Source organism: Diabrotica virgifera, chromosome 1 (assembly GCF_917563875.1).
Source record: "Diabrotica virgifera virgifera chromosome 1, PGI_DIABVI_V3a".
Classification (NCBI taxonomy): Eukaryota; Metazoa; Arthropoda; class Insecta; order Coleoptera; family Chrysomelidae; genus Diabrotica; species Diabrotica virgifera.
Window position 1 is genome coordinate 104,895,942 of NC_065443.1, and position 25,881 is coordinate 104,921,822.

Genomic DNA, 25,881 nt, shown 5'->3' on the forward strand with positions numbered 1-25,881 from the left:
TGAATTTTAATTTCAATATTTTGTATACGCCAGAATATTCCACAGAGTGTTTCAAACTTTGAGGAAAAAACACACTATCATTGTTACACCCGGTATACAATGACACTTACCTCTTTAACAATAATATTATTCTTCGATATTCTTGAAGAATAAAGCTATAAAATGCTAAAAAAATCACTCAAATCGGCCAAAAGGTTTAGGATATACGAGACATCAAAAATGTCCCATTTTTAAGGTGGTGCGTTAATTTTGATACTTAGTGTAAATAATAAAAATCACAACGGTAATAATAAGGTAAGCGAAATATCTATTGATAAAAATTATTATTCAATCATTCTATTATTCGCCAAAGTTGTCATATTTCGCCGATACGGGCGCTGGCATAGTTTCGTGTATCCCCACCATGGTCACGCACGGAGCGAATAAAGGCGTGCAGGAAAACGGATTATGGTGTAGACGCTATAACTTTGAGCTTCACCATTTTTATAGTGAGCCTAGTATTGGTAGATCTATCAAAATAAACAGGCTACGGTGACTAGTCCACTTAGAGAGGATGATTGAGGTGGAGCCGTCGAAACACATTTTTTATAGCCAGAGACCGGATGGAGTGAGGAGAAGAGGCAGTCCCAGAGAAGATTTAAGGACCAGGTGGAAGATGACTTGCGAGTGTTAGGAGTACAAAATTGGAAAACCAAGGCGAAGGATAGGAAGGAATGGAAGATGATTCTGGAAAAGTCCAAGACCCACCATAGGTTGTAGAGCCAATGATGATGATGATACCCAATAAAAGAATCGCAATAAGGAAATTTTTTATATTAATTTCGACTCAAAACAAGTCGCAATCAATATGGCAACGTTGAAATGCGACTGTGCGAGCCTTGTGGATTTTAGTTGAACTAACGAAATGATGTCACAAAATAGCGACTTATCGAAATTAATTGCGACTTCAAAAAAGTGGTTGATATAATTTCGAGTCGAAATTATTGTGACACGGACATGAATGACTGGCCGAAAGCGAGGTTTGGTTTAGTTTAGGAGATGTGTTTTGTTTGTTTTTTGCAAGTAAAGCAAAAGGTATTAATATTGCTGTGTTTTATGGAAATTTGCTGGTTTTGGAGGAATTAGATAGAATAGTATTAAATTAGAAATATAATAAATATAATAATTGAGAATTTCCACAATGAAAGATGTAAGGTAATAATCTGGGAAAATTAGTATAAAACAAGGAAAATTATGTACCAGCTATTTTATTGCTGGACATGCTGGAATCTTAAGAGTTCATGTATTAGTAATATATCTATGCAAAGTCCGCAGAAAGTGTGCTATTTGGTTTATAAACAGATTAGCGCTCCGAAATCTTTTTTTTAATTATTGCTCTGTAACTCAGAAGATTTTAACGTTAAACCAAGAACACTCACATAAAAATTCACTGTAATTATTTGTTTCTGCACATAGATTTTACTGCACAAGTAATTATTTATTAATAATCAAATAACTTAGTGACATAAATCTTTTTTGTTATGAGTGTCTTGAAGATATGAAAATTTGTATGTACAAAGAGTACGGGAATCAAAAGCTAATGGTTCAAAGATTGAAATCCTGTTGGTTATAACTCTGTCGCAAATGCCGGTAAAATTTGACCGGTTATACCTAGAACCACTCAATTCGAAGAAGAAGCCGTGCCCTTTTCAAGAGCGTTAACTTAATTTAATTTAATCTGATATTTTCTGAGGGGTTCCATTTGTTTTTAAGCCAAAAAATTGTTTCTTTATAACATTCCTGAGACCGCTCAAATAGTCCAATTTCAATTCTGTAAAGTACGTTGAACAGATTCTTCTTATTTTGACATCATAATCCTGGATGGGTCTTTGCCTGTCTGGTTATAACCTTCCATTCAGATCTCTCTTGTGTGCTTCTCCTCCATTTTCTTATATTCATGGTTTTCAGGTCGCCTTCCACGTCATCCAACCATCTCGTCCTGGGCCTTCCTATCTTCCGCCTTCCTACCGGCTTTCACTGTAACATCTTCTTTGTCGTTTTCATGTCTTCTTGTCGCTGAACATGTCCCAGCCATGACAGTCTTTGACTTTTCACAAATTTTACAATGTCATACCCTTCATTCAGTTCATTAACCTCGTTGTTTCACGTTGAATAGATATAGAGTTTTTTAAGCAAAAATCATAGTTATTCTGGTGTATCATAATCTTTCTGGTTATTATTTCGACCGAAATTTTTTAATTAACATTTTAATTATTGCTTAACTATTGGTCAGATTGTCACCGGCCTCCTGATACATAATCTACTAGGTATAACCGAGGGTATAACAAATCTTTCATGTCACCAATTTATTTAATTATTGATAAATAATTACTTTCCTAAAATTTTAATTAAAAATTGCAGATTTTTTTGGAAAAATTCGGATTTTCCGAGTAAAATTTTTGTTGAAGGAAATCGAAAAAAAAAAATAACTTTGTGTAGAACTAAATTGCGGTGAATTGAAGTGTTTTTGGTTTAAAGGAAAAATCTTGGGAGTTACAGAGCATTAATTGAAAAAAAAAAGAAGATTTAGGAGTGCTAATTTGTTTATAAATAAAATAGCACACTTTCTGCGGACTTGTCATACCTCATATTACTAAAATATGCAATCTTAAGATTCGATTTTAGCAATAAAATAGCTGGTAAATAACTTTTCCCAAAATGACATTTTTTCGATAATATGCCCAGACTATCCACAAACGTTGCGGTGGTTGCATAGCCAATAAATCCAATAAACAGGAGAACCAACCCAAATTCTGAGCAGTGTCAAAATGACAACGTTAATATCCCCAGTTGGAACTAATATCGAAATGAATAAAAATCGCTATAAATTACATCTGTCATGGCGGAACCGGAATTAAATTGCGACATCGAAATGAATTAGAATCAGGCCCCTGATCTTCATTTCTGACGGTATTCGGCAAAAAAATATGAATACTTTATACCTAAGCATGTGTTAAAAAAGATCTGCAATTTTCTATAACGGTTTTCGTCACATGTAGAGCTTGAACGGATTTCAGAGGATGTAACTTGGATCCCAGACGGTTTCCAAGAATAACAAGAATGTCGTTGTGGACTAAAAGTTGACGATTATCCATAATTTTATTGTATTCTTTAACCAATGCATGTTAGCGGCGTAGGTTGGGTGGAGCTATGTTTTATTCTAAATTTACTGGTAAAAATACAACTAATGGTTTTAAAAATAATTTTGTATACAATAGAAATGAGTTGTATAATAAATATGTAATTAACTTAAACTAAAAAATTACCTGTTGGCATAATCATTTAAGATGATCTCTAATAAGTGCACATAGTGTTCCGTTGTTTTTTATTCTATTCGCTCTGTACAAATTCTTGGAGGGGATACGAGAAACGATAGTGCGCGTGAAGTGGCAAAAGCTTGCATTTTTTTAGCCTATTTCATAAGTATTACCATTGAACAAAATAGTATTTAGCAAAAGCTGAGTTAAAATTTGTAACATTACAACAAGAGACACTCAATTCGAGTTCTATTCGTTTCCAGTATATTAAGAACAACAAAAGCCAAAAGAAAAACACAGTGTTGTATAGAAACTTGTATGCGGTGACTGTTCAAAAATTTACCTTGGTGAAACTGGCAGAACCTTTATTAACAAACGTATAGCAGAACACGAAAGGGCTTTAAATAATAGTTTTTAGTATGTTATATATCGTCGCTGATTTGCAAAAAGGTGCCAAGTGACATTTTATTCAAAAGAGGAGTTATGTGCAAAAATCATACGTACGAAGGTTCTACCTATTCTGTAAAAAGGGGTCAAGTGAATTACTTATTGTTGTTGAGATAGTCTCATAATTTTTCGGTGCCAAGTAACATATTTTTTTTAAACTGGTTTTGTAAAAAGGAACTAAGTTCCAGTTAGTAAAAATATAAAAATGTTACTTGGCCCCTTTTTGCAAATCAGCGACGATATGATCTCGTAACAGAATCTTCAAACAGAATTTTCAGGTCGCCAAAGGCATACGTTGGCAGAATATTTAAATATATTTACCAACGAGTCTGTGCGTTTTGGTTCAACTCAGTCTTTTGTAAAGCCTCTTTGATAACGGGTAAACCTAGAAACACGTGGCAGGAGATGGCAAGAGGCTCGAATTGAATCAAAACAAAATCATAATCTTCAATATTAAGATGAATAGTATTAGAAAAGGTGAATTTACATTTAGTTATTAAAAAGAGAAACTACAACCTAACTCAAAAATACAACATACAAGTGCCAAGAGCTTTAGAGGGTACAAAATTTGTATTAACAGAACCTAAAATGTCAACAGGTAATTATTTAAATGTAAACAATAGGGGCACTATCTTTTTTGCTATTTTTTACTTATTTTATATCGTTATTACTCATTAATAAAATGAGATTTGTAAATCGGAATTGATTAGCTCTAGAAACTTTGTTAAATGTTAACCATGTATTATAGAATAGTATAAACAAATAATATGATATTGTATATGTATAATAATTAGAAGCTGAAAGCAATTCTTTTTAGTCTCTTAGGGCAGTCAATGAGGGTATTTGACTCCGAATTCCATCCTAGTAGACTGATTTCCTTGATATTTCACAGTAAGTAGGGAACAGCTCAAGAAACAAAGTCCACCCTATATACTATAGCGCTTTTCTCATGGGGGCGGTTCGCACCGCTTCAAGGGGTGGAAATTTTTTGATCAAACCTAATTCTAAGCAAAAACTGTGCTACATTTTTTTTGAAAACTCAATAGTGTTTGAGTTATTCGTGGTTGAAAATTGGCCATTTTCATTGAAAAATGACACCTTTTCGGACCGTCTTTTGCGAATACCCTAAAAACTGTGCATGTAACTAAAAAAATATATAAAACATTTTTATAGCTTATAAAAAAAAACAAAGAGATTGGTTCCTTCATAAATCTTCTAGTTATCATAACAAAGAGTTCTGGTAGGTGAAACGAGTTTGTTTTCTTGGTGCATGCTCAAATCGGTGTATTTAACTTCAGATCGGTTCAAATAACAGAGAAGCGGTCGATTTTAGGCGTATAATGCTACCAATACCTTTTGTAGTGCTTGAAAAGACCTTTAAAATGAGCAAAAATGTCGATTACATTCAAACTAAGCGAGATATGATGCAAAAAAATTTATGACTAATGTATTTTAAGAAAAAATAACAAGTATATTTTAACCCTTCATCCATCAGAATTTAAATGTATCGTTTTCCTTCTACAATATCTTTGATTATAGTGTTATTTCTATGTCCATAATGTTGGACGGGTTTAAAATAAATGATTTTTGAAAAAAATAAGATCATTTTTAAATTTTCTTAAAAATCTTTCATTTTCTCCACGTAACTCGAAAATGATAAGATACTAGAAGAAGGTACCGTACAAAAATGTAGGGTTTTTTTAGATAAAAATTTTGTTTTTACTTTTCGTTACTGTATCTCTTTTCATTTTCAAGTTACATCGAGAAATCATCATTCTCTTTGCCTTATCCCTATGCGGGGTCGGCTTCCCTAATTGCATTTCTCCACACAATTCTATCTTGGGTCATATCAATGTTAATCCCCTTTACCAACATATCCTGCCTTATCGCCTCCCCCCAGGTCTTCTTTGGTCTTCCTCTCCTACTCCTTCCAGGAATCTGCACTTCAGCTATTCTTCGTATTGGGTGATTAACGTCTCGACGTTGAACATGACCAAACCATCTTAACCTATGCTCTCTCATTTTGGCATCAATTGGTGCCACACCTAGACTTGCCCTAATATACTCATTTCTAATTTTATCCTTCTTTGTCACTCCACTCATCCATCTAAGCATTCTCATTTCCGCCACATGCATTCGTTGTTCCTCTTTCTTTTTCACTACCCAACATTCAGTTCCGTACATCATAGCCGGTCTTATGGCTGTTTTATAGAATTTTCCCTTCAGCTTCATTGGAATTTTTCTGTCACACAACACACCACTCGCTTCTTTCCACTTCATCCATCCAGCCCTAATTCCACTGCATGCATCTCCATCTATTTCTCCATTACTCTGTAATACCGATCCTAGGTACTTTAAACTATTGCTTTTCACAATCATTTCACCATCCAAAGATACCATTTTATTTGTAGTAGCTCCATCTTTAAATGAACATTCCAAATACTCTGTTTTTGTCCTACTAAGTTTTAAACCTTTTTCCTCCAGAGCTTTTCTCCACTGTTCCAGTTTTTGTTCTAAGTCTCTTTCACTATTTCCTACTAACACGACATCATCAGCATACATTAAGCACCATGGAATGTTACCCTGTAGTTTCGCTGTTATCTGGTCCAAAACTAATGAGAATAAATACGGACTAAGCACAGAGCTTTGGTGCAATCCTACTTTTACATGAAATTTATCAGTCTCTCCCACACCTGTCCTAACACTAGTCGTTACTCCCTCATACATATCCCTCACAATCTTTACATATTCACCAGGGACTCCTTTCTTATTGAGTGCCCACCACAGATTCTCTCGAGGAACTCTATCATATGCTTTCTCAAGATCAATGAATACCATATGAGCGTTTGTTTCTTTACTCCTGTATTTTTCCATCAACTGTCTTATAATGAAAATTGCATCTGTTGTTGATCTACCCTGCATAAAGCCAAATTGATTCTCGGATATTTCGGTCTCTTCACGTATCCGTCTGTCAATTACTCTTTCCCATATTTTCATGGTGTGGCTAAGCAGTTTTATAGCCCTGTAGTTTGTACATTGTTGTATATCTCCCTTGTTTTTGTAAACAGGTACCAGTATACTGCTTCTCTATTCGTCTGGCATTTGTCCGACTTCCATAATTCTATTAAATAGACCTGCTAGCCACCTTGTTCCTGTCTCTCCCAATGCTCTCCATACTTCCCCAGGAATATCATCTGGTCTTACCGCTTTTCCTGATGATATTCCTGGGGAAGTATGGAGAGCAAGTTACATCGAGAAAAAGGAAGATTATTAAGAAAACTTAAAAATGCGCTCTATAATTTGATCTTATATATTTTTCAAAAACCATTCATTTTAAACCCGTCTAACTTTTTCAACATAGAAATTAGACTATAACAAAAGGTATTGCAGAAGGAAAATTATGCATTTAAAATTCTGGTGAATGAGGGGTTAAATATACTTCTTATTTTTTCTTAAAATGTATTAGTCATCATTTTTTACAGCCTATCTCGCTTAGTTTGAAAGTAATCGACATTTAATATTGCTCATTTTAAAGGTCTTTTCAAGCATTACAAAAGGTATTGGTGGCGTTATACACCTAACATCGACCGTTTCTCTGATATTTCAAGTTGAATACATCGATTTCACCAAAGCACCAAAAACAAACTGTTTTCACCTACCATATCTCTTTTTGTATTATAACTAGAAGATTTAGGAAGAAACGAATTCTTTGTTTTATTATAAGCTACAAAAATGTTTTATATAGTTTTGTTAGTTAGATGCATAGTTTTTAAGGGTATGTTTCAATGAAAATCGCCAATTTTCAACCAAGAATAACTCAAACAATATTGAGTTTAAAAAAATATAGAACAGTGTTTGCTTAGAATTAGGTTCTCTAGCCACTTCCGTGGTTATTTTCACCAAAAAATGTTCCACCCCCGAGAAGGGGTGGGAACCACCCCCAAGATGAAAGCACACACCGGCATAGTGTAGACTTTGAATTAGGAGGTAAGTAGAGGATATTCCGCAATTTTCATTAAAATCCATGCAGTAGGATAGAATTAGGAGGTGATATCCTGTTCTTGCTCTCATTAACTGGCGTATCTTGAATTTATTTACTTCTTTTAGGTTTCACCAACAACAAATAAATCATTCAATAGTTATTAGTCAAATAAAATTCAGTCGATTCAGTTTTTGTGTATAAAACTTCTATTTTTATGACACATATTTTTCTCACTTTTTGTGCAAACTTTCTAAATTTTACTTAAAGTTCTGTATTCTGGTTTTTGTAACATATATAAAAACGGTAATACTTAACTTTTCAAATTCATAACTTGTATTGCTAGATGCTATTTAAGTAATACTCATTAATAAAAAATATTAAATCAAGATCGTTGCTTTAAAAATTAAATGATCAAATTGATTGTCTTTGTAAATAACGTAAATTTTGTAAACATATAAAAGCATATCGATAACGTTATTGTTTCAAAAAATGTCTACTACGTGTTATTGATTGTGCCTTGTTTAAAAAAAATGATACAATTAAAAGTACAGATATTTCTCTCAAGCATTAAAAAAATGTTAAAAAAAATTAAAAAAAACTCATATTTATTAAAAAATACATTGTAGGGCAGGCTCATAAATGTTGATGTAATGATATAAGGATTGTTAAGAACTCAACATGAACATATGCACACAGAAATCAAAATGCATTACCATTGCGAAAGACCCAATTAGATGGTAGAGGGGAAACCCATATAACAGCTAAACCAGTTCAAATATCTTGGTGTAGAGTTATCAAGTTATCATGACCCAGCCAGAGACCTCAGAGGACAAATTAATAAGGCCGCTGTCTTGTCCGGATGTTTGAGATATGTGGTCTGGAATAACCCATATATGAGAATGGACAGCAAAGTTAGAATTTATAAAACTTGCATCAGACCTGTTATGACCTGTGACATTGAATCAAGAGAAGACACCAATAAAACCAAAAGCATGCTACGAACAGCTGAAATGAAGACACTAGAGCAATAGCAGGGAAGACCAAAAGAGATAGAATACGAACTAACATCATCAGGGAACAATGTGGCGTGCAAGATGTAGTCAGATGGGACAAGCAAAGACGAAGAGAATGGTTCAGTCATGTAAAAAGAATGGAGAAGCACAGACTAACAAGAATTGCGCTAGAAGGAAAACCAGCAGCAATAGCTGGCAGTGTTCCTCTCAAGAAATACTTCAACGTCGGAATTAACAGATCGACAGATCTACAACAAGATCAGAAGAAACAAAAGTATTTGTTTAATGTAGGTATACATCAATTTAGGTATCAGTAACATTACAGGGATATTGGTAATGTTGAAAATATGAGCATGGATACTGCAGAACGTAAGACAGAAAATCAGGAAAAAAAAAGGAGCGTAAAGTTCTTTTAAAAAGAGTACAAATCATTATTCTAATAGAAATTTTTTGTTATTACTTGTTTAGAGTTTTCTGTACTTACCTATGATTCATTAAATATTTTAATATTTAATGTTTGATGAAATAATAATCTGTTACGTTATTTGAAATATCTGTACGTTTGATGGGTAAAATGCAATTTGTATATAATGTAAAACTAAAAATAGAATACACATTTGTAGATGATTTTGTATTAGCAAGACAAACTATAATAAATATATTATCGAAAAAATAGTAATAGCAATTTGTTAACATCAGAAAACTATAAATATATTTTATCTCTAGTTGCAAAGTATTTAAATTTATTTCTTTAGTCGTTTCTTTGTAAGGTTAATTTGTTGCATAAAGAACTAATGTTCCTTTTTTAATAATATTTATATATTTTTCTTTTGAATAAAACAAACTAACAAATTGAAATATTGAAATACTTAAGAAGGTAGGCAGCCAGAAAAGATAGTACAGTAGAGCGTCGATGATCCGAACCCTGGTAATCCGAACGATCGCTAATCCGAACGCGAAAAAATTATAAAATTAAAAAATATGATCGCGGACCGAATTGTTTTGTTAAATATGACAATATGGGTAAAATATGACCGCGGATTTTTGTTTTGTTTATGCAGAAATACATACAATATATTTGTTTATTATGCAGGTGTTTTATTCCTTGTAACTAAAACGTATGTGCATATGTACATATGTACTATGTTTATGAGCTTTGTATGTATTTTGAACATATGTTCGATAATCCGAACAATTTGATAATCCGAACTACCCCTGTACCAATTAGTTCGGATTATCGACGCTCTACTGAATCTACTATAGTCAGTCCCACCTTGACTTTATAGTATAGAGAACATAGGAAATGCAGTCCTTATGAGAGTTTTTAGCGCGGTGATGCCGATTTTATAAAAAATAATTTGTAATCGAACATTAGAGAGATTAAATTAAAACGGTTTTAGAAAGACAATCTGCAATTTTAGGATTCGTATGCGTTTAAGTTTATTTAATATACAGGGTGTCTGCGTAACTTGGAACCATATGGGAAACTTTTTTAATATCAATTTTACGAAAAAAAGTCATTTTTTATAAAGTGCTCTGCATAGTCTAAATCCTAAGATACAATCATCAGATATCAAATTTTGTCAACAGTATACGGGGTATGTCAAAAAATATGAATTTCGCTCAAGAGCAAACTACCTTTATATTTCAAAATATCAAAAAATTTTATTATGAAAAGTTATTTGTAATTTAAAACCATATTCAAATACACAATAACAGCCTTCTACTTAAAAAAAAATTTCTGAAATTTTCCTAAATTACCGATTCCAAACATCATTTTTATTTATTAGACATGTAATAACTCTTTTATTAATAATTTTAGGAAAAAAAGTTATTCTTCATAAAAATCTGTGCATGGTCTAAACCTCAAGATGCAACCATCATTTATCCAAGCTTGTTAATTTTATACGAGGTGTGTCAAATAATATGAATTCTAGAATTCTTTCTAAATTCATATTATTCGACACACCTCGTATAAAATTAACAAACTTGGATAACTGATGGTTGCATCTTGAGGTTTAGATCATGCACAAATTTTTATGAAGAATAACTTTTTTTCCTAAAATTATTAATAAAAGAGTTATTACATATCTAATAAATAAAAATGATGTTTGGAATCGGTAATTTAGGAAAATTTCAGAATTTTTTTTTTCAAGCAAAAGGCTGTTGTTGCATATTTGAATATGGTTTTTAGTTAAAAATATCTTTTCATAATAAATTTTTTTGATATTTTGAAATATAAATGTAGTTTGCTCCTGAGTGAAATTCATATTTTTTGACATACCTCGTATACTGTGGACAAGATTTGATATCTGATGATTGCATCTTAGGTTATAGAATATGCAGAGCACTTTATAAAGAATGACTTTTTTTCGTAAAATTGATATTAAAAAAGTTTCCCATATGGTTCCAAGTTACGCAGACACCCTGTACTATAATTATTACGCATATAAATCCTAAAATTGTAGATTGCTTTCTAAAACAGTTTTAATTTAATCTCTTTAATGTTCGAATAAAAAATTCTTTTTAATAAAATCGGCATCATCGCGCTAAAAACTCTCATAAGCCTCTCATAAGCATTGCCTATGTTCCATATACTGTAAAGTCAAGGTGGGACGGACATTAGGAATTTGTAAAGAAAACAGATGATAAATATGAATAATTAAACCGTCTTTCGAGGCAAGAAAACTAATAATATCTCGAAAAGTAATGAGTGCAGCAATGAGGAATACTTCATAAAAATGAAATTATCACAAATGAAATTTTTTAACAAAATAATACAGGGTGTAACAAAAATACAGGTCATAAATTTAATCACATATTCTGGGACCAAAAATAGTTCGATTGAACCTAACTTACCTTAGTACAAATGTGCACATAAAAAAAGTTACAGCCCTTTGAAGTTACAAAATGAAAATTGATTTTTTTCCAATATAACGAAAACTATTAGAGATCTTTTATTGAAAATAAACATGTGGCATTCTTATCGTAGTAGTATCTTAAGAAAAAATTATAGTGAAATTTGGACACCTCATAAAAATTTTATGGGGGTTTTGTTCCTTTAAACCCCCCCCCCCAAACTTTTGTGTACGTTCCAATTTAATTATAATTGTAGTACCATTAGTTAAACACAATATTTTAAAAACTTTTTTGCCACTCAGTACTTTTCGAAAAGTTAGTTTCTATCGAGATATTTTGAATATTTGTCAAATCCACCACATATTTGTATATGGTTAAGTACGATTATGGAGACTTGGTAATAATATGAAAATTTATTGATGATTTACATTTTTAGGTATATTTTGAACCATATTAAAAAAGAACTAATATATCGATAAAAAGTGCCTTCTCGAAAAAATACAAAGAGGCAAAAAAGTTTTAAAAACACTGTGTTTAACTAATGGTACCGCAGTAAAAGTTTAAATTTAACATACACAAACATTTGGGGGGTTTAAAGGAACAAAACCCCCATAAAATTTTTATGTAAACATATTAAAAAAGAAGCCGCAACTTGATAAAAACTGCCTTATCGGAAAAATACTAAGAGGCAAAAAAGATTTAGAAATATTGAATTTAACTAACGGTACCACAATAATAATTTAATTGGAACGTACACAAAAGTTTGGGGGGGTTTAAGGGAACAAAACCCCCATAAAATTTTTATGGGGTGCACAAATTTCACTATAATTCTTTTTTAAGATGTTCCTGTCATAAGAATACCACATGTCCATTTTCAATAAAAAATCTCTAATAGTTTTCGATATATTCGAAAAAATCGATTTTCATTTTGTAACTTCAAAGGGCTGTAACTTTTTTTATGTGCATATTTGTACTAAAGTAAATTAGGTTCATTCGAACTATTTTTGGTCTCAGAATATGTGATTTAATTTATGACCTGTATTTTCGTTACACCCTGTATATAGCGTTTTATTTAAAAAATATGAGATAATCTTAATTTTTCTGTAGTTCACCCTGTATGCAGTGTGTTGTGAATCCGTAGCAACCATGCAAAGAAAAAATAAAACAATTTTTTTTCTACGAGCGTGCAAAAAAGTCTTCTTTTCCGCACGCGTTTTAGTTTGAAAAGTTTTACTTTTCCGCAATGAATTTACATACATATTGTGCTTTATTAGCGTTATTTTTAATTCAAGTAATTGATTAAGATTTGATCATTTTTTAAAGGCTCGTAGAAAAAATATTGTTCCTAACTCTTGCGGAAAGTCTCTTGTCCGCACTCGACTGCTTATTGAATTTCGCGAAAATAACTATATTTTGATTACATTTAATTTAAATTCAAAATCAACATGCAGTAGAAGTAAACAAACCAAGACACATTAACTGCTACAAGGAGCACACCTGAATCATGATTTACAATGTATAAGCTTTGTAAATCATTATTTGGGATTTACAATGTAGATACATTGTAAATTATGATTCAGGAGTGTTCCCTGTAACAGTTAATGTGTCTTGGTTTGGTTACTTCTACTGCATCTTTATTGTGAATTTAGATTATATCATCTCAAATATGTTAGTCCTTTATGCAGCTATTTTATAACCGAAATGACTTACATTTTATCGTGGGTTTATAAGACTATGTTGTTGATATTGTTAGCAATATTTAAATATAAAATGCTAATTTCTACACAAAAAAAACATAGTTTTAAATAATACTCTGAGTGAAAAGGATATTATGTAACGAAGATCATTTAAACTGTTTATAAAAGAGTGATTAATTTAATAATAAACGTTTTCTTACTAAAATATTGTTTTTTAAAACATAAATTAAATTTGAAGGTTGGAAACTTTTTTTCTGGAAGTCTGTTCTAAAGAGTACACGTAAACTCATTACTAATTGGCATAAATGCACTCGTAGATTGAGACGATAATATACTCTCATCGTATAAAGTACGCCTACGTATTAAACAAAACACGTTTTATACCGTTTCTGACAGTATAAAAGACCGAACAGAAATTCATTAGGGCATTCTCTGTGTGCTGAACGGAGAATAACTAACCAGGAATAGGTGCACTGAACGTATTACGAAACCTTCCGAACCCCGTCGATTTGGCGTGTTGAGCGAAATCGACGAATCCCTATCATGTTCAACGGCTATGTGCGTTGACCGTAGTCATGAGAAATAAATGCGACTCCTAATTAATTCTATCGAACGTCAGTTTATTATTCATATGTCGAGTATCGTCACACTAACATTTTAAGTTTTAGAAAAGCCCCATATGTAAAATATAATTATGTATATTTCAATAACGAAACACTTATCCACAACTCATCACCTCAATAAAACCAGGATTATAAAATAGACCTGGAGATATAGGCAAACTGATTACTGGCGTACCTGCAGTCCGCGACCACTTAGGCAACATCCATAAACTACGTCGTAAACATTTTGGAGTTTTTAATACCCTTCCCCCTTCCGTCGTAAAGCGTCGTTTACAGTTGACCCCCCCCTTTATACCGACGTCGCAATTGCAACTCATGACCCCCCTTTTTAGTGATTTTTTTAAAATTCATATTATTTCTGGATTTTTTAAAGTTAGCTCTCAAAGTTTATTTACGAATGTATCCAAATCAGTATTACTATGTAGCTCATTAACATCCTCGTACTTTTTTTCTCTCAATTCACTGTACAACTAATTAGCTTTTTTGGAACAAAAGACAACACTTTTATCGGAGTCCCTATACTCTCTTAACTGCATCATATAAATCTTGATACTTATCTTGTTTTGATTTCAATGCCATTCCTTTTATTAAGTATAAATACAATGTACTAACTAAATAGAATAGAATAATAGAATATTTTATTTCTATTTATTCTTGCAGAATTGTTTCACACAGAGTATTCAATAAATAAATGAACAGTTTAATATTTATTTCTTCCAGACGTTGTTCTGTATAGACGTTATTTGTTTAAAGACATAGAACAATGTTTTATTGTTTGTGATTCTGTACAAAACTGCTGGCAGTATTATCAAGGCTGCGAGTGTTAAAAACGAAATGAAAAGTATACGATAAAGGTAATATGTATAAACTAAACTTTTTAATTCTAAAATAGGGTATTTTTTAATATTCGTGAACATCAAACGACGTCGGATGTGCACTCATGGTCCCCTCCCCCTAGTCGTATACCGTCGTAACAAGGAAAGTCCCCTCTCCCCCTTTTTAACGACGTAGTTTATGGATGTTCCCTTAAGACTATAAAGTGGCCTTCGATAGTCGTTTTTAAAAGCCAGGAAACTACACTTAAATATTTGAATGCAAAATTATGTTTCTGCGGTCTTCTATGCAGGAGTGGCGTTGAGAAAGGCCTATGCCCAAAAATGGACGATAGAAGGCTAAGAAGAAGAAGAATCAGAAGAAGACAGAAATATATTTTCACCCACGCCAGTCACCAGTTTGTAAAAACCAGTTGGCCAATGTATTAATCATTCGTCACACTACTTATAAGTACACCATTTATAATAAGTAGAGCATTTTGTTCTATCCATGTATATTAACATTCACTGGCCGATATTATCTTACTTAATTGTTCGACATATGAATAACTAATACCCTAATTAATAATTCATGAGAACAACATGCACATTTTTGTCGTTTATGCTAAGAGAAATCCTGATTTTTTAGCATGTGAATGGTATTGTGTGGTCTCTGAAAATTCCGAATTAATATTCGATTTCTTCCAATTAGTGTGATTTATTTTTTTTTCAAACGAGATAAATGAGTGATGCTTTATACTGGTTTATCTATTATAAATGGTATCTAGCTTTGATGAATCATTGAGGACCCTGGAAGTAAACGGGTATGTGACAAAAAGTAAATTTTGAGTAAACACAGTTCAAAGTTGAGCCTTTACTGTAATTGCTATGATTTTTTAATGCTAGTTTTTCTTCTCCGGTTGAGTAGCTGTATGCATTATTATTCTTAGTTGTAACCAAAAATCATACTTTTATTAACTTTACTAATTTTGGAGCTATTTTTAGGTTGCTAAGTAGCACTTGTACCCCTTTACTTCTGAGAAATGCATCATAAAGGTAAAATAGCTAAGAAGATTTTTAAGTTTTTGTAGAAATTTATTCTTTACCATAACACTGATACATAATTCATATGATTCCCCGACATCAGTGTCCCAATGGTGATCCATATTGTCATTTTCGACTTCTGCTTCTTCTGAGTTCGCTAGATCTCTTGCTTGTTGATCATCATGTCGCAGATTTGTGAAAAACTCATGGTAAATTGGAGGTACGTAGTTAATATAGTACTTTAGTAGTATACTTAATGAGCGGCCTTCTGCCAATCAGTACTGGCAAGAGATCTGGCAGAAGGGCAGAATTTTTGTCAGCTCGAGTGGGCTTCATAGATAGCTCACTAAACTAATCTATGCTACCTCCAGCTATATTCTTGTAAAACAGGGTTAAAAGTTTGTCCTGTTGAAAATGTAACCATTGCATACTTTGTATTCCACTTAGGCTCTTCTTGAAGTATGGTGCAAGTATTTAAAAGTCTAAAAAATCTTCATTTTTCATCTGCACTGTAAAGAACTTTCTACTTGTAGAAGTTACCAGCTCCATCCAATGTTAAGGTACATACAGGTCTTTTTTTATTCTTTTCTTTTCTAGTTCTACCAAACCAAAGTGTTAGAGTGGCCACTTATAAAAAAAGCGATGATCTACTGTTTGAATATTATTATTTCTAACAATGTAGAGCCAAAATTTGACCGTTAGATGACTTTTTCTGGCCTCCACAGTTGTCACTAAATGCGACTTTATGTGTCGGATTGATCGGATTGTGTGTTTCACAGATGGGGGAAGGCTTATGAGACAATGTGATATTTCCTGACATCCATTTGGCGCCTAACCTTCGTGCCACATAAAGAAAACGTAGAACACTGCAGTTTACAATAAAATATTACTTTAACAACTAAGTAATATTGCTTTAAAGGAGCTATACCATTACCGACACTACATATCCAAAATGATAACAAACTCAACTAACGGCATGCACTGTTATCCTTAATGGCAATTACGGTTCATTCTCTTTAATTCCTGACTAAACTGGAAAGTTGGCGCCACTAAAGACTTTTCCAAATGCGCATGTCATCGCATCGCAGAAACTGCAACAGCGTTGCCACATTTAGTAGATTTCTACTTTTTTGGTAGATTTTTGATATTGTTTAAAAAATTCTAATATAGAGGCAATATTTTTTAGTAAATTTTTGGTATATTTCAACATTTTGTTATGACTGAAATAAAATTTGCTTTTTATAGTATTTACCCCATTTCTAAATTAGTTTTCAGTTTTCAGACATTTTGTTACAATTTCCCAATGTCACTACCGAAAATAAAATTCAGGACGTATATGATGAATTAGAGAAATGAAACTGGATTCTGATGCAGTTTCAACAAACTTGCAGATTTCAAGTAGCAGTGCAAGCAGTATATCAGGTGTTATTGAAGAGTTATGGCATTCGGTGAGCCTATTAGAAGCTAACGATGGAAAACTAAAATATCTAAGCATATGTAACTTTGCAAAACAAAAATTGTTGTGTTTACGTATTTCCAATGTAAAATGCGAAAGAATTGTGTGAAGAATTTGATCCCGACATGCAGAAATCAGTGGATGACAAAATATTATATACAAATATTAAATATAAAACTGATAAAAATTACGTATAGTTTTTTTCCCAGTTAAAATCTAAAAAAGTTTGGTTTTTTTACAAATATTCATAATATTATATTAATTTCTAGTTACTCAGCTGTTGTTTTTATTATAAAAAGTCCTAAATTATATACAAATATGTTAATAAAGTTTTATAGTATATTTTAGTTTTTGATTTAGTAGATTTTAGCTAAACTTACAGACTTACAGCAGATTTTCTAAATAAAATGTGGCAACGCTGTGAAGAAATGTCATTTTATTTTGTCTTGTCAATGGCATCTGATGACATCGGACATCGTTGTTTGTTTACATACGTGTTTGGATTTATTTTATTAAATTATTTTTTTACTTTTTACTTATAGATTAGCTATATATAAGAAAGACTTTTGTTCTCTTACTATAAAGTAAAATATTCAGTTTGTGTGCAAATTTTTGAATCAATGGTGTTTAAATGCTGTGTACCAAACAGGACTGAGAAGTAAGGAATATTCTTTTGGGTTACTTTGCATCCATGTAATTTAAAAATTTTGTGTTAATTTCGGTGCTGCCTTAATGTCAGGATTGATGTGTGTATAAACTCGGCAATGTTACAAAAAGATACTGGAAATATTTTAATTTTATTATGAGCTTTAATTTTGGTACTTTCCTGTAAATTGTGCCGTTAATTTTTTAAATAAATATTTTAATTTTTGAATTTTGTTTTTCTACCTTTCCTATTGTATGAACTATATTTATAATTGCAGTAAAAGACTCCATAATGTAATGCAAATTACAAAAAATAATCGCTAATGTAAGAAACAATTGTCGATTATTTTTAAATTTGCATTATGTTATAGAATCATGTTTTACTACAATAATTAGCAACAAAGCTTATTTGAACGTTTAAAATTCCCGCTATTGTCCATTTAGTTCATGACTAAACCGGACAGAGGGCGCTGTATACATTGCAATTTTACGTATTAAAGAGTTGCCTATCTACTCTACTTATATATACCTTATCTATGACTAACGGTCTGACACAGTGTAACAGGGGTACAAGCGCTTGTATCTCTTCTCTATAGTTGGCTTGGAGATTAAGTAACTTGGCGCTAGAAAGCAGCACCTGTTAGACTTATCGCTTAGATCTCTTTACCACCAAATAGAATGAAATATTTCCAGTTCCGTGGTGCAGTTATTTCAATATTTACATAAATTTCACTTATACCCCTTTACTTCTAAGGTCCTGAATTATTGTATTGACGCGCCGACTATAAATTTTAGGCCAACTGGTGTATTATAGGTATAAGAAACCAGAAGTATAAACTGGGTATGCGCGTAAGCATCAAGAGCAACATATCGGAGGAGATACTCATAAAAAAATATGCACGTTAATGATGTATTGTCACCACTGCTCTTTAATCTGTACAAGGCAGCCATCTTCGCAGAGGCTCTTAAAGGTAATAGCACAGGAATAATAGCCTATTCAGTTAGATATGCCGATCAACGGCATATCTAAAACGGCATATCTAACAGCTCGTACATGTGAGGGCGGTTTGCCAGCGGTTACGTCGTGTTTTAACTGTTTTACCTGATCACACCCTAACGCCGCCTTTCAACTTACTAAGGAAAACAGGTAATACTCGACGTAAGCGCCGGAAAACAGCCCTCATATACAGCGTTATCATTCTTGGCACCAGCCTGCCAGATTTACAGAAACCGGTCCTACTAATAATGGAACAGACAAGGTTTATGACAATGAACAATCTGCAAGAAGTGAGGAATATAAACGTAAGTGAATGTACAGTTAGGAGGTGACTTCATTCTGATTAAATTTTGCACGAAAACACTTGGCTTGCACAGAACAGGATTGGAGTAGTCTATTGTTTTCCGATGAATCGGGATTCTGTCTTACCAGCTCAAAAAAACGTACAAGAGTATGTTGATGTCCAGGCGAGAGAAATGCTCAAGGATGTGTTGCAGACTTCCATTTGGTGGGGAGTGAGTTGTTTCATGAGCAGGCATATCACTTGATCCTCGCCACGAACCTCTATATACTGTGTCCTCGCACTGAGTTATGTCTTTATGGAGAATTAGATATTGAATATGGATATATAGACTGCGCATAGGTACCTGACACAGGTTCTAGAAGACCATGTTTTACCGTTTATGGTTATTATTGGAGACGACGGAACATTTGTGCATGATATTGCATACGGCTCCATACTGGTCGGATAGCTGCTGAGTATCTTAACGAGGTTCAAATTAGGCAATTTGTTTGGCTTGCTTGTAGTCCATATATCAGTCCCATGGATCATATTTGGGATGAGATGAAGAGATGTTTACGGAGTCTTGTGCCGGTCCTCAGCAATTCGAAAAGGCTTCGCGGCATATCGGTGCAGGAATTGAATAAGCCTCAGCAGAATGTGATCAAAAATCTGATACACAGCATGCCTCATCGTTTGCACGCTGTTATCACTGCTAGAGGAGGGAATACTCGCTATTTAGTTCTTAAAATTTTTTTTGATTCAACAAAAAGTACGTCAAATTAAAATTGTCCCATTTCCAAATTTTACATAACAAAATAGAATATTGTCAATTGAGTTGAATAGCACATTATGGTCAACCCTACAGCAAACCAACTTAAACATGGTCTTATCAAAAAAGTCCAAAGTCCGGATAATGGAACCACTGCAAAAATTAAAACTGGAGCAAGGATATCTGAGGGATTTAAGGTCACGAAAGGATTAAAGCAGGATTGCTGTATTTCGGCTACTCTTTTCAAAATTTATATGGAACAAGCACTCAAGCTGTGGAAAAGAAAATGTAATGGCATGGAAATCCCTTTCAATGACATAGAACACTATATAATTTATGTTTCGCTGATGACCAAATTACGATTGCTCAGGACCATGACGCGGAAGCTAATGGAAGAATATAACAAATGGGATCTCGAAGTCAACATTAAGAAAACTGAAGTCATGTGTACTGGAGGAACAAAGCAGTCCATTACATTAGATGATGGGGTAGAACTTAAACATTGTGAAGAATACAAGTATCTGGACATGAAGATAACTGAAGATGGAACACTCGATGCTGCTCTAAAAGACAGAAATATACAGGGTAGGAAAGCCATTTTCATTATGAATGGCATTCGGTGGGACCTAACAATATCTAAAGCGAACAAACAGCTTATATACAATACCATACTTAAAAGTGTAATCACATATGGCAGTGAAGTTTGGCCACTGAAACAAAGAACAGAAAAAATGTAACTAGTAACAGAAATGGACTTCTGGACAAGGCAAATCAACAAAAGATCGGATACCAAATAAGAGAATAGGTACGAGAAATGGTGGGAGTCACACATACAAAACTTGATGACATAAAAACAAAACAACTAATATGGTACGGCCATGTACAGAGAATGCCAGATGACAGAATCCCTAAACATATTTTGGCGTGGACACCACAAGGTAGAAGGAAAAGAGGACGGCCGAGATGAAGCCGTAGAGAGGGAATTGAAAAAGAACTAGAGGAAAGAGAAATCCCTCCAGGTCTATGGTTAAACAGAGAAGAATGGCGGTTAGGAGTCAGAAGACATCGGAGAATTCTGTAAATCGAGAGTAGTAGTAATATAGAATTTTTCAAAATGTATAAACATTTTCAATTTCTTTGCAACACGATTCAGCAGCTGCATAATACTCTGGTTAAATCGGAGAGTGCAGGAAGAGTCTATACCGGTTTCGGAGGTTTTTCCTCCTTATCAGTAGTCCCATATTCTCTTCTCTCCGATTTCCCCAGGCATCACACTTTGGGCCTTTCCGAATTGAAAAGAAGGAAATGTCACGGATGTACTAGAGCCATCTACCGAAAAACAAATTAAGTTATCAATCGAAGTAGCACAGAAAACGACAATAAATATCGTTCCCATACCACCAGATTGACAACAGGTGGAATACTTTCTTTGGTTACAACCTCCCGAGATTTTCAAAAATTATAAATCATACAGGATGCCGAGGAAATTAAGATGATAGAATTTTAAATAATTCACAACCCATCTGCTCAGCGTGGTAAAAGTTCCAACAAGAAAAATTCCTTAGTACTCAACAAAAGAGTAAATGAATTAAAATGTATAAACATTTTCAATTTCTTTGCAACACGAAAATGCAGCAGCTGCATAATACTCTGGTTAAATCGAAGAGTGCAGGAAGAGTCTATACCGGTTTCGCAGGTTTTTTCCTCCTCATCAGTAGTCCCATATTCATTTACTCTTTTGTTGAGTACTAAGGAATCTTTCTTGTTGGAACTTTTACCACGCTGAGCTGAGCAGATGGGGTGTGAATTATTTAAAATTCTCTCATCTTAATTTCCTCGGCATCCCGTAACATTTATAATTTTTGAAAATCTCGGGAGGTTGTAACCAAAGAAAGTATTCCACCTGTTGTCAATCTGGTGGTATGGGAACGATATTTATTGTCGTTTTCTGTGCTACTTCGATTGATAACTTAGTTAGAATTTTTCATTTTTATTACTTTTAATAATCTTTGAAGGACAAAAACGTTGTTTTCTTTAAGAAATCCGTTAGTAAACTATGTTACAACCAAAAATATTTAAAAAATAATAATAATTTCTACAACAAATTCAACTTAAAGGGTTATCCTGATTTTGTGCTCGGCAGTGTATATAATAATTATGTATTTGTGTATTACGTATGTTGAATAAAGATCTAGAATACGTATTCGGAAAGTCAAGAATATTAATTTATTCTGAAACATTCATATTCATATAAAATTGACAAACTTACTATGTTATGATCGTCAGTTAATGATAACTAAAGCACCCACAAAAATGTCTAAATAATAAGAAATTGGCTGCCTATTGAAGATTGCTACCGTCGAACCAACCCACTTTACAATATGCCAACCTTCACAACAGACATACCAGTACTGAATGTACCGATCAAAAAATGCTACCCATTATCTGAAGGTAAATATATAACTAAGTATTTATAGTAATTATACCGAACCGACCGAACAAAACATGAGCTCATGAAGTACCTACTAGAGTTCGTGTGTAAATTATACAGCGATTGTTTTCTGTTTTTGCTGGTAAAAATTAGATGTGGGATGCTATTGAATATGTTATTAAATATGACGTACCCTGTACACAGTGTACACACCTTATAAATCTAATAAAGTTGTATACAAGTGGTTTCCAAAGTATGTCCCGAGGCGTCCTTTTCCCCTATAGTCCAGGAACCGAAGCTTTTCATCTCACAATTTTTACAGAATGAATCGATTTGCTTGAAATCGAGAATAAGTAGTGGATAGTCCAAGGATCAAAATTTATATAATGCCGAAAGGCGCTTTTACCATGAGGGTGGTTGCCACCATCCTTTTTATTACACGGAATGCTGAGACTTCTGATGCTTAAATCATACCCTAAATTCCAAAGCAATTGGTAAAATAGTTTAAAAGTTATTTAATTTGTTTATCCCAAATTCATTTTTTTGCAACACTATAAGTCGGAAAATTATGAGGTTACAGTAATACTTCGGACAGTTTATGAAAGAAGAATAATTATACTATTAACTTTTTAAAAATGACAAAAAGTAATTCTAAAGAGTGTAAAATTATTTTGCAAAAACATGTCGATTTTTTGCATACTTATAAAATATAAACAATTAGAATAACTTTTTAACCGTTACCCGTAGAAAATTTTTTCATATTTAGAAGGACTGCATTTTTATACACATTTAGAAAGAAAAAAAATTGTCCTAGATTAGGGACGAATTTAGCCCCCTTTTTTTAATTCACATGTTCTTGCAAAATAATTTTGCAATATTTAGAATTATATTTTGTCATTTTTTTAAATTAAATGAATAGTGTAAATCTTCTTCTTTTATAAACTATCTAACGTATTACTGTACTTTCATCATTTTCTGACTTATAATGTTGCAAAAAAAAATAATAAGGGAAAATGAAAATGTAGTATGTCAAAGTGTGTAAATAATTTTATTTCCTTAGCTGAGCGCTTTCGACATAAACGTCATCATCGGAGCTAATGGTCAAATACTAAAAAAGTACCGCTACATAGAGGTGTAAACAAGTGCATCTTAGGAATGTACATTTGATTTTTAAATTTTGAATGCTAACTTAGTCTTCCGTACAACAGCAAACAGCAAAAAAACAGAAAGAAACGGCCACATACACGTTGCACAAAAACATATAAACTTTTTTCATGGTCAGCTAGACTAGACTTGTCTACTTTTGTCTGACTTTTGGTCTAGCTTGACTAGAGTCAGCTGTTGTTACTAGGCCAAGGATGGACGGGTGATATCGACAGCCGGACCATGATAAAAGTTTATATGTTTTTGTGCAACGTGTATGTGGCCGTTTCTTTCTGTTTTTTTGCTGTTTGCTGTTGTACGGAGGACTAAGTTAGCATTCAAAATTTAAAAATCAAATGTACATTCCTAAGATGCACTTGTTTACACCTCTATGTAGCGGTACTTTTTTAGTATTTGACCATTAGCTCCGATGATGACGTTTATGTCGAAAGCGCTCAGCTAAGGAAATAAAATTATTTACACACTTTGACATACTACATTTTCATTTTCCCTTATTCATTCAAGTGTGTACAAACTTATTAGTCTTTCAACTACAAAAAAAAATAATTTGGGATAAACAAATTAAATAACTTTTAAACTATTTGACCAATTGCTTTGAAATTTAGGGTATAATTTAAACACCAGAAGTCTCAGCATTCCGTGTAATAAGAAGGTTCTAAGTTAATTTTTACATAAGGTATGAAGATTTATAAAAACTCAAAATTTATGATTTATTTTGCAATTTTCTAAGCAACCAATAAGGATAGACATATTCAGCGAACGCCATGTTGAAGTTTTTATACGATTTATGAGTTTATTACTCTCAAATTTGTATAAAATGCTTAACTTTTTGGTAGCAGATGAAAAAAGCAAAAATTTACCGTTTTTTGATCTTCATTTGTTTATAACTATGTATATCATCAAAATCGGCTGCAAAAAACATACGTTATTATTATGGATGTCCATACTACTCAAAAAATTTAGTTTCGGCCTGGAGGGGGTTGTGTCACCAATAGGATATTTTTTTTTCCTTATTTCTCTGAACTATAAAGGGACTTTCCAGCCACCCAGTACACAACATATTGAGAAAAATCGTCTATAAAATTTTTATTGGTATACGTACACCAAATAACTAAGTTAAATTGCATAAAACTTGGCGTCTCTTAATTACAAAATATTAATATGTATTAAAAGCAATAATAACTTTATAATACAGCTCATTAACAGGAAACAGGATACAATTTAGATGTAAAGTGCAAGGTCATTTCTACAGGTTTCATTGAACACACCGACCAAAAGCATTTTTAAACTCATCATGGCTAACCAGTTGTACACAATATTACGCCGAAATAACATTTGTTTTACACTTGCATTGGATGCAGACTGAATAACCATGAAATAAAAGTATATTCTATACTTTTAAAGATTAATAAAGTATGATTAATATTTGTTAATACATCCAATACAAAATATAGCTCCTGATTTCTGAGACAAATTATACAGTGCGGTGGAATAAGTGTTGCCCTCCCCCCCTGTTAACTTGTTTATTTTAAGAATATAAGCAAAACGCTCGGACAGGTGGATTTTTAAACTAATCATAGTACAGTGGAACCTCGATAACCCGGATTAATCGGGACCGCGGCCGATCCGGGTTATCGAAAATCCGGGTTAGCCGGAGAATATAGTAAAAATTAATAAATAACCTCCATTATAATTACAAAAACATGAAACACATATGCACAGTACACATCTAAATTACGTATAGTTGTATAGAGTGTAGAGTTTTGTTCATTTCTTGGTAAAAAACTCAGTCATACTGTAGAGATGTACCGACACCATAATATGGTAGGTCTGGATCCCGCGTACGAAAAAAAAGTTGATAAATAGCAAGCTGAAAATTTGTTATTAGCTTAAGGGTGTCTAGTCGGACAAACATTAATATATGGGAACACTGGAACAGGGGAAGTTTTAACTGTGGAACAGGCTAAAAATTTGGAACGGTCAGACCACGAAAACGGCACATGTATTTTGTCCGACAGAACAGACTTAAACTCTCCGAACAGAGATTAAACTCTCATGCAAAAATCAGACTGCTATTTATCACCAAATTGGCGTTTTAATGAGTGGAACATGTAGAATATGTCAAATGACAGGAATTATGACAGGTGATAAATAGCAGTCTGATTTTTGCATGAGAGTTTAATCTCTGTTCGGAGAGTTTATGTCTGTTCTGTCGGACAAAACAAATGTGCCATTTTCGTGTTCTGACCGTTCCAGATTTTTTACCTGTTCCACAATTAAAACTGCCCCTGTTCCAGTGTTCTCATATATCAAAGTTTATCCGACTAGACACCCTTAAGCTATTAACAAATTTTTAGCTTGCT

General features: G+C 32.9%; 1 protein-coding gene across 10 annotated transcripts in view; it reads right to left on the reverse strand.

Annotated features, from left to right (window-relative positions):
* The window catches only part of LOC114325330 (probable beta-hexosaminidase fdl), a 430,895-nt gene that overhangs the window by 291,355 nt on the left and 113,659 nt on the right, over positions 1 to 25,881 (reverse strand). The window contains exon 1 of one of the 10 annotated variants that reach the window (XM_028273379.2): positions 22,193 to 22,333. The exons of 8 other annotated variants lie outside the window; for them this stretch is intronic. The gene's annotated coding sequence lies outside the window, so the exon portion shown is untranslated. Of the gene's footprint in view, positions 1 to 22,192; positions 22,334 to 25,881 lie in introns of those variants that run through there. One more of the 10 variants, XM_050642748.1, reaches the window with a different exon arrangement.